The sequence below is a fragment of the Bison bison genome, unplaced genomic scaffold (assembly GCF_000754665.1).
Source record: "Bison bison bison isolate TAMUID 2011002044 unplaced genomic scaffold, Bison_UMD1.0 scf7180017864030, whole genome shotgun sequence".
Lineage (NCBI taxonomy): Eukaryota > Metazoa > Chordata > Mammalia > Artiodactyla > Bovidae > Bison > Bison bison.
In genome coordinates, this window is record NW_011494602.1 from 2,548,308 (window position 1) to 2,557,521 (window position 9,214).

The following is a 9,214-nucleotide window of genomic DNA, read 5'->3' on the forward strand; positions in this document are numbered from 1 at the left end:
GATAAGGCCTAAGATTCTGCATTTCTAGCCAGCTCCCAGGTAATGCCATTGCTATTTGCAAGAACTTCTAGCTACTTTGAGCAGCAAGAATTTAATTCATTATGGTAGATACCAGAAAATAGAAATGATAATTTGGTGCTTAAATGCTGACCAAATATAATACTTTTGCTTTGTGCATTTTTCTTCATTTTGGAAACAATTTTTGTCATATTTATTTTCTTCTTATAGATTACTCAAGTAATGTGTATTATAAAATATTCAGTTAATCTTAATTATGTTGAATAGATTCATAGTGCCTATCAGGTTTACTATATTCTTCTACTTTTCTGTATATTATTTCTATCAAGTTTTTAGAGTGTGATATTGAAACTCCAACTAAAAAATTAATTCATCCACTTAAAAAATTAATTGTAATATATAGTGGAACTATATGTAACTTTGTTCTGTATTTTCCAAGTCTCCTGTAAATGTCTTATACTTTCATAGTTTAAAAAATAAAAAAGAAATAGAAAAAAAAATCACTAATTGTAAAAATGGATAGAATAAAAATGTAAATTGTAAATCACTAATTGTAAAAATGGATAGAATAAAAAAAAATGGCTGTCTGAGGAGGCCTTACAAATAGCTGTGAAAAGAAGAGAAGCAAAAAGCAAAGGAGAAAAGGAAAGATATATCCATTTGAATGCAGAGTTCCAAAGAATAGCAAGGAGAGATAAGAAAGCCATCCTCAGCAATCAATGTAAAGAAATAGAGGAAAACAATAGAATAGGAAAGACTAGAGATCTCTTCAAGAAAATTAGAGATACCAAGGGAACATTTCATGAAAAGATGGGCACAATAAAGGATAGAAATGGTATGGAAGCAGAAGAGATTAAGAAGAGGTGGCAAGAATATACAGAAGACTGTACAGGAAAGATCTTCACGACCCAGATAATCACGATGGTGTGATCATTCACCTAGAGTTAGATATCCTGGAATCTGAAGTCAAGTGGGCCTTAGGAAGCATCACTATGAACAACGCTAGTGGAGGTGATGGAATTCCAGTTGATCTATTTCAAATCCTAAAAGACGATGCTGTGAAAGTGCTGCACTCAATGTGTCAGCAAATTTGGAAAACTCAGCAGTGGACACAGGCCTGGAAAAAGTTAGTTTTCACTCCAATCCCAAAGAAAGGCAATGCCAAAGAATGCTCAAACTACCGCAAAATTGCACTCACATGCTAGTAATGCTCAAAATTCTCCAAACCAGGCTTCAGCAATACTTGAACCATGAACTTCCAGATGTTCAAGCTGGTTTTAAAAAAGGCAGAGGAACCAGAGATCAAATGGCCAACATCCACTGGATCATCAAAAAATCAGGAGAGTTCCAGAAAAGCATCTACTTCTGCTTTATTGACTATGCCAAAGCCTTTGACTGTGTGGATCACAATAAACTGTGGAAAATTCTGAAAGAGATGGGAATACCAGACCACCTGACCTGCCTTTTAAGAAACCTGTATGCAGGTCAGGAAGCAACAGTTAGAACCGGACATGGAACAATAGTTCAGTTCAGTCGCTCAGTTGTGTCCGACCCTGTGACCCCATGAATCACAGCAGACCAGGCCTCCCTGTCCATCACCAACTCCCGGAGTCCACCCAAACCCGTGTCCATTAAGTCGGTGATGCCATCCAACCATCTCATCCTCTATCGTCCCCTTCTCCTCCTGCCCTCAATCTTTCCCAGCATCAGGGTCTTTTCAAGTCAGTCAGCTCTTCGCAGCAGGTGGCCAAAGTATTGGAGTTTCAGCTTCAAAATCAGTCCTACCAATGAACACCCAGGACTGATCTCCTTTAGGATGGGCTGGTTGGATCTTCTTGCAGTCCAACAGACTGCTTTCCTGGTCTGATGGAACAACAGACTGGTTCCAAATAGGAAAGGGCGTATGTTGAGGCTGTATATTGTCACCCTGCTTATTTAACTTATATGGAGAGTACATCATGAGAAATGCTGGGCTGGAAGAAGCACAAGCTGGAGTCAAGATTGCTGGGAGAAATATCAATAACCTCAGTTATGAACATGACTCCACCCTTATGTCAGAAAGTGAAGAGGAACTAAAAAGCCTCTTGATGAAAGTGAAAGATGAGAGTGAAAAAGTTGGCTTAAAGCTCAACATTCAGAAAACAAAGATCATGGCATCTAGTCCCATCACTTCATGGCAAATAGATGAGAAACAATGGAAACAGTGGCTGACTTTATTTTGGGGGGCTCCAAAATCACTGCAGATGGTGATTGCAGCCATGAAATTAAAAAACGCTTACTCCTTGGAAGGAAAGTTATGTCCAACATAGATAGCATATTCAAAAGCAGAGACATTACTTTGCCAACAAAGGTTCGTCTAGTCAAGGCTATGGTTTTTCCAGTGGTCATGTATGGATGTGAGAGTTGGACTATAAAGAAAGCTGAGAGCCAAAGAACTGAGGCTTTTGAACTGTGGTGTTGGAGAAGCCTCTTGCGAGTCCCTTGGACTGCAAGGAGATCCAACCAGTCCATCTTAAAGGAGACCAGTCCCGAGTGTTCATTGGAAGGGCTGATGTTGAAGCTAAAACTCCAATACTTTGGCCACCTAATGCAAAGAGCTGATTCATTTGAAAAGACTCTGATGCTGGGAAAGATTGAGGGCAGGAGAAGAGAACGACAGAGGATGAGATGGCTGGATGGCATCACCGACTCAATGGATATAGGTTTGGGTAGACTCTGGGAGTTGGTGATGGACAGGGAGGCCTGGCGTGCTGTGGTTCATGGGGTCACGAAGAGTCAGACATGACTGAGCAACTGAACTGAAAAGTAAAAAATGTCCATATTCATTCTCCACTCTTTTCTTCCCTCAATCTCTTTCCTCTGTGGATAATAAATCCTTTGGTATAATAAGCATTTTTTATGTATAAATAAAAATAAAATGTGAGTAGTATAATGAGTACTTTGGTATTTACTTAGAACTTTTAATTCTATTTAGATACACACACATATGTACAAACTTCTCTCACATAAAATATGAGAGAATCATATTATATGAAATTTTCTCCTGCTTGATTTTTAGAAAATTTATCAACCTCTAACTGACATCTCTCTGTGTCAGTATTCATTTGATTTTGTGACTATTACATTCTATTGATTGACATTATTTCCATATTATTTACCTTTATACATTTACACCTATTTTTCTTCCCTTAAATATTACTTTTTAATACATTTTAAGTTTTGGGGGGTGGACAAATATACTTTTGTTGCTGTTTTGAGTGAGATCTTTATATAGGTTATTGTTAGCACATTGACATATCTGTGCTTTGTGTGTGTTTATTTTACTTTTAGACACCTTTCAAGTTTCTCATATACCTGTTACATATTTTTATTTCATTATTTTGAATTTTAATGTAAAATCTTAGAATTTTTTCCAGTTTTTGCTAATATTTTTTTTTCTAGGATTCTTTAGATTATTTTGAATAATGGGAATTTGTGGAATTATTGCCTTATTTTATGGGACACTCCTAACATTTTAGCATTAATATTTGCCATAGTTTCCCTGCCAACACTATGTCAAATTTAGTTAGTCTCCTTTATCAGCATCCTAATTTTGAATTTTTAAAATTGGGAGTGACCAATACATTCTATTGGATACTTTCCAACAATGATTAAGATGTTTTGCTCATTTATTCTTTAATCTAGTGATTTAGCATAAATACACTTCTTATTGTCTTGTTGTTGTTGGTTTTTAAATTTTTATTTTTGATAATAGCCATCCTAATGGAACTGGGAAAGGACTGCAATTTGAAGGAGGTGATCAGAGTAGGCTTTGGTGAGACGGGGGCATTTAAGAGTTGACAAAGTTGAGGCAGATACTTGGGAAGCAAGCTTTCTAGGCAGAACTGTGGGTTCTGAGGCAGAAACCCACCTGGGGTGTCTAAGGAAGAGCAATGGGAAACCAGAATGGCTGCAGCAGCCTGAGCAGATGGGAGAGAGGAAGGGAGGAGGTAAGATGGGAGCCCTGGGGGTGTTTCGAACAGTCCTCTGTTCACGTCCTATTCTTACACTACTCCTGCATTCCTAAAATAAACCTTCCTCCATCACTTTGCATTGTTAATATTGCAAGTTGTTGCTATAGTGAATTTGAAAATGTTTTATTCATTATATTTGCATTAAGCTTAATATCTACTTTATTATTGCTGCTTGTTAGGCATAATGCCAGTGGGTTTTATTTTCATGTTTTCTTTTTAATGTGATTAAATAGACTATAAATGCCAAAGACATTACTTACTAATTAAAATTTGGATAAAAACACCCCATAAAACAAGCAAAGATTGCTGTCAAATTAGAGTCATGGGGGGTGTAATGGGTTAGATCTTTGACTATCTTCACATTTTTTGATAACACTGGTTTGTTTACTCATGTCAGGGAACCGAGTGGTATGGAGTGTATGCGAAATGGACCTTCGTCTTCTCTGGACGTCTGGTGGCCTGTGGGGCCAAGGTTAGAGCCAAGGTCATGGCTAAGGGCAGGTGTGTGCAGGCATACAGGACCCCCGGAAGCCCCTGGAGGAAGTACCTCTATGCATAGGCGTTCAAAGGCCTGCAGAGCTGCTTTGTCTCCGCTGCCAAGAGCCTGAATGGAGGCCGTTAGAGAGGAGGGAGTGCTGCACTTCACATCCATCTGCTGCCCAAGGACACAGAGCCCCTGGCCTGGTACTGATGCTCCAAGGCTCAAACATCTAAACCCACAAGAGCTTGTCCAGCTACAAGCCAGAAATGTGTTAGGGCAGAGCACAGGCAGAGGCGGATGTGTTTTCCAGCGTTGCATCTGTAAGGATTTGGATTAGAATAAGCTACAATGCACCAAAAGCAAAGACCACTCTAAGGCCAGGGCCCAGGTATGTGTGTGTGTGTGTATTTCAGTAAAAGGAAATAAAGAATTGGATTAAATTTTTAATCTGTAAAACCACTGAGAGTAATTCCTTCCTAGCCAATCCTCTGGGCTCTGTCCAGGCTTCTGTCCTTACTCTATTCAAGTCAAGTCGAGTTTTCATATGTTGTCATCTGGCTTTTCCAACAGAAAGCATTGGACAGAGCAAAGAGTAGCAAAACCATTTTCATCTCAGAGTGGCTCCACCTTGGTAGTGGTTCAGAGCAATGACCAGTACAGTAGCATCACACACCCTGCAGGGTTTCCTGTGTTCATATAGGAACAGAGCTGAGGGCGGATTATTTAATATAGTTTGGTGAGGCTTTTCATTTATAAACCAAGAGCCATAAACTTAATGTTGGCTGCTTTCCCAATTAGTTCTTTAGTCATGGTAAAGGAAATTTTCATTAAGCGGATCTAATGCCATCTTGAAGTTTTTGTAAAGTTTAATAAGTAATTTCAGTTTCAAAGCTGAGTTAAACTGCCTCTAACACTTTACTATTCTTTCCACCTTGTTACCAGAAGGAGACTGGTTAACGTCATTTTTCTCTGTGTTTGGACATTTCCTCAGCGCATACAGCAAAGGCTACTGGTGCCCCAATCCACGTCCTCTCAGCAACTCCCAGATTCACTGCAGCTGTAGTTCACACCGTCCACCCCCCATCCCCTCAATCATCCATACCTCTCCACTGGCGTCTCTGCGTGGAGGCTTATTAGGCACCAAGTGAGCTTGCTCTGCCTGCATGCCAGCCAGCACTGTGGATTTAATGTTCCCAGTAGCAACCTTCACCCAATGAACTGGAGCTGGTGCAGAGACACCCCAGCTTCCCTGTCGTTCAGTGGGGCACACTTCCTGCAAGACTGAGACACCAATAATAGGCTCACGCGCACATACTTACTGCCTTTCCCACCCCATTTCAGTACCCCCTCCCTTGCTGCACTTCCTCCGTCACCTCCCAAATAAACTACTTGTAGCCACATCCTTGCCTTGGGGTCAGCTTTTAGAGCAACTCAAACTAAAATAGGTCAAAAGCAGGAAAAGCTGAGGGCTTTCCCTAAATCACACAGAACTCAAAGCACCTAAAGTAATTTATGTGAAGATAAAAAGATGAGTGGCAGATGGCATCACTCTGCCAGAGATGGGAAGTTAAAATAAATAGCAACCAAATACCAAAAACATGAATAGACAGAAAAACTCCCATCCAGATGTCAGTGTATTTGAAGCACAGAGAAAGTGGAATTTGGTCCTAGGCAAGGGCAACACCCCAATGCCCTGGCTTCTTCTGCATCCCAGCTGGTTTCCCTTTCTGACTTCCCTTTGGTATGTGTGTCCCTTTCTCTGACTGTTGTCAGAGGGATGGGTATTTTCCTGTGTTCATTATTTCCAGAGCAGACAGATTTGCATTAGCCTCATGTACTTCTAAGCATTGGTGTCAGCAGCTTCTTGTGCTCCAGATCACATCCTCACGACCCGCATTTTTTACAGCAACCAGCTTGGTGAAGGTGTCACCTGACAGCCACTTGCATTAACCACAGCAACTATTCAGCCTTTCTGCCATGCAGCTTCTCTTTTGCCATCTATTAAGATGCTTTCAGGAAACCACTCAGCTGTTCTGAAGTGTGTACAATACTGAAAGTGCAAAGTCATGCACTACATTCTAGGGCAATTCTCTACCAATGGGAGAAGAAAGCTGATGGGTTATTTCTTGCTTGTCCTTCTGCTGGACAAGCTTGAGGTGTATTCCGTTTTGAATAACTTATTAGAGCGCCCCCTGGAGGACTGAGCCACAATTGTCCAAGGTGGTGCTCGGCTTTGTAATACTTCGTTTTACCCTTTCCCATCTCCCACTCCAATTCCTTAGGATGGAACTGCACAAAGTAAACCTCCTGCATACACATCCTGTCCAGCTCAGCTTTCTGGGAAGCCTATTACTTCTTAGGTCCACATTCTAGAATGGCTTTCCCGTTTCTCCTTTTCCAATGTCTCCTCATACACCTTCCCAGCTCAATTGCTCTCTGACACCATCATGATCTCATCTTGGCTTCCAGTGAACAAAGGTGTAAACATCTGAAAACTAGACTGTTACTCCTGATTCACTACTGGTAAGTAATTAACCTTTGCGAAGAAATGAGAGAACGTTTAGGACTTTTAACTTCTGGATCTTCTTGTTAGATTTTGAGAACTTTCCTCATTTCTCACTTGATGGTTCTTCTCCATAAATTTTCACATTTCCTTGGGGTGTTCAGTATTTATGTCAGTGGCTATAGATTCTGTGGGATTTGTGGATTCAGACAAACGCATATTGCTGTTCACAGCTCTTGGATGGGCAATGATGAGAATACAGAGCAGCTGAGATGCAATTGCTGAGATTAATCAAAGGATGAAATAGGATAAACTTTGCACATAGTCAGAGCAAGTCATATGAAGAATTCTGTAAGTGTGGCAAGTCAAGTATTGACAGGGTGTCATGGTAGAGAGAGAAACCATCTGGTCAAAGCTAGAAGAAAGCTGACTTCACGAAGTTCTTCACTCAGGAAATAAAAGATGCTCCATGGTGGACTGCCAAGAGACCAGCAAAGCAATGGTCAATTTTGCAACAATGGCAAAAATGCTTGTGGTTGGTTGGCAAAGGCATCATGAAGGTGAATATTTTTCTGTTTAATAATTAGACATTTTTGGCAGCTCTAAATTTCAAGCTCCAAAAGCATTTCAACAAGTATTGACACTATATCGTTGAACAGCATGTTTATCCTCCTCAAGGTTGAGCGTTAGAGTTAAGAAGTCTATCTTTTCTGAGGTTATAATGTCATAATACATGATTTATTAAAGCACTATAACTCTCCATGCCTTTTGGATATTTTGGCTTGTTTATGAAAATTTCATTGTTATGCATGCGTAGATGGCAATTTGAATGACCTAGAAAGAACAAGACATTAAAGGCAATGATTACACAATTTGTGCCATCCCTAATTACCATGTTTTATTTTCTGAGAGCTACAGATGTTAGACTACTTATTACAGTCTGTTCAAATATTGTTTATGTCACACAAAACGATGTTTGTTAGCTTGAAATATATAAGCAAATTCTATGTATTTCTTTAAATTAAAAAACAGATATCAAGGTATATTATTCATTCTCTTGTGTAAGTAAAATGAGGAGCTAAACTAGTTGAGGTCTTTAGTGCCTTCTCAACTCAGAGTGTGGTCTTTAGTCCAGCAGCATCAGCATCACCTATTAGCTTTTGGAAATACAGAATCCTGGGCCCCACCCTGGAACTACTGACTGAAAATCTGGATTTTATTAAGATGTTCAGTGATTCACGAATACATTAAGGTTTGGGAAGCCTTGACCTACTTTTCTATAGAGCTATAATTCTTCAAGGAAATCAAACCAGTCAATCCTAAAGGAAATCAACCCTGAATATTCATTGGAAGGAGTGTTGCTAAAGCAGAAGTTCCAATACTTTGACCACCTAATGTGGTCTTCCATCTAATGTGAAGAGCTGACTCATTGGAAAGACTGAGGGCAGGAGGAAAAGGGAGTGGCAGAGGATGAGATGGTTAGATAGCATCACCGACTTAATGGATGAATTTGAGCAAACTCTGGGAGATAGTGGAGGACAGAGGAGCCTGGTGTGCTACAGTCCATAAAGTCACAAGAGTCGGACATGACTTAGCAACTGAACAATGACAACAACAATAATTTTGCAAGTTTTCAGAGCTAACTTTGGCCTTAAATGCAATGATGTCTGACGCACGAGATGTCCTCAGATCATCTGGTGACCAGTGGTACTTGGGTTTTACAATATATATGTTTTGAAATATTAATTTCTAGTATATTTTAAAACAATTATTTTTTTTCAATAGAGTGTCTTCCTCCTAGGCTGAGAGGATTGGCTTATAAATCTCAGAATATATGAGCAATCCATAGAAATTAAAAATAGAGAAAAATTTAAGAAAAGTCTCTCAAGGAAAGCTTTCTTAGAAATTCTCAGATATAGGGTTTCTGAGAAACATCTGAATTCTGAATACATTTTCGATTACCAGGTTAAAGCATTTTGTTCTATGAACAACATTTAAACGCACAGATAATTTGCAAAATGCAAAGTGAAATGAGATAGCATTTTCTACTTACCATGTTGGAAAAAAGTTTGCCAGTGTTAAAAAGGTTGCTAACATTCAGCAATCATAAGTAGGTACACAAATAATGACCTGAGAAGATGTATATTTTTGAAATGGAGCAATCAAGTTTCAGTCCAATATGTGTAGCCAGACACAATT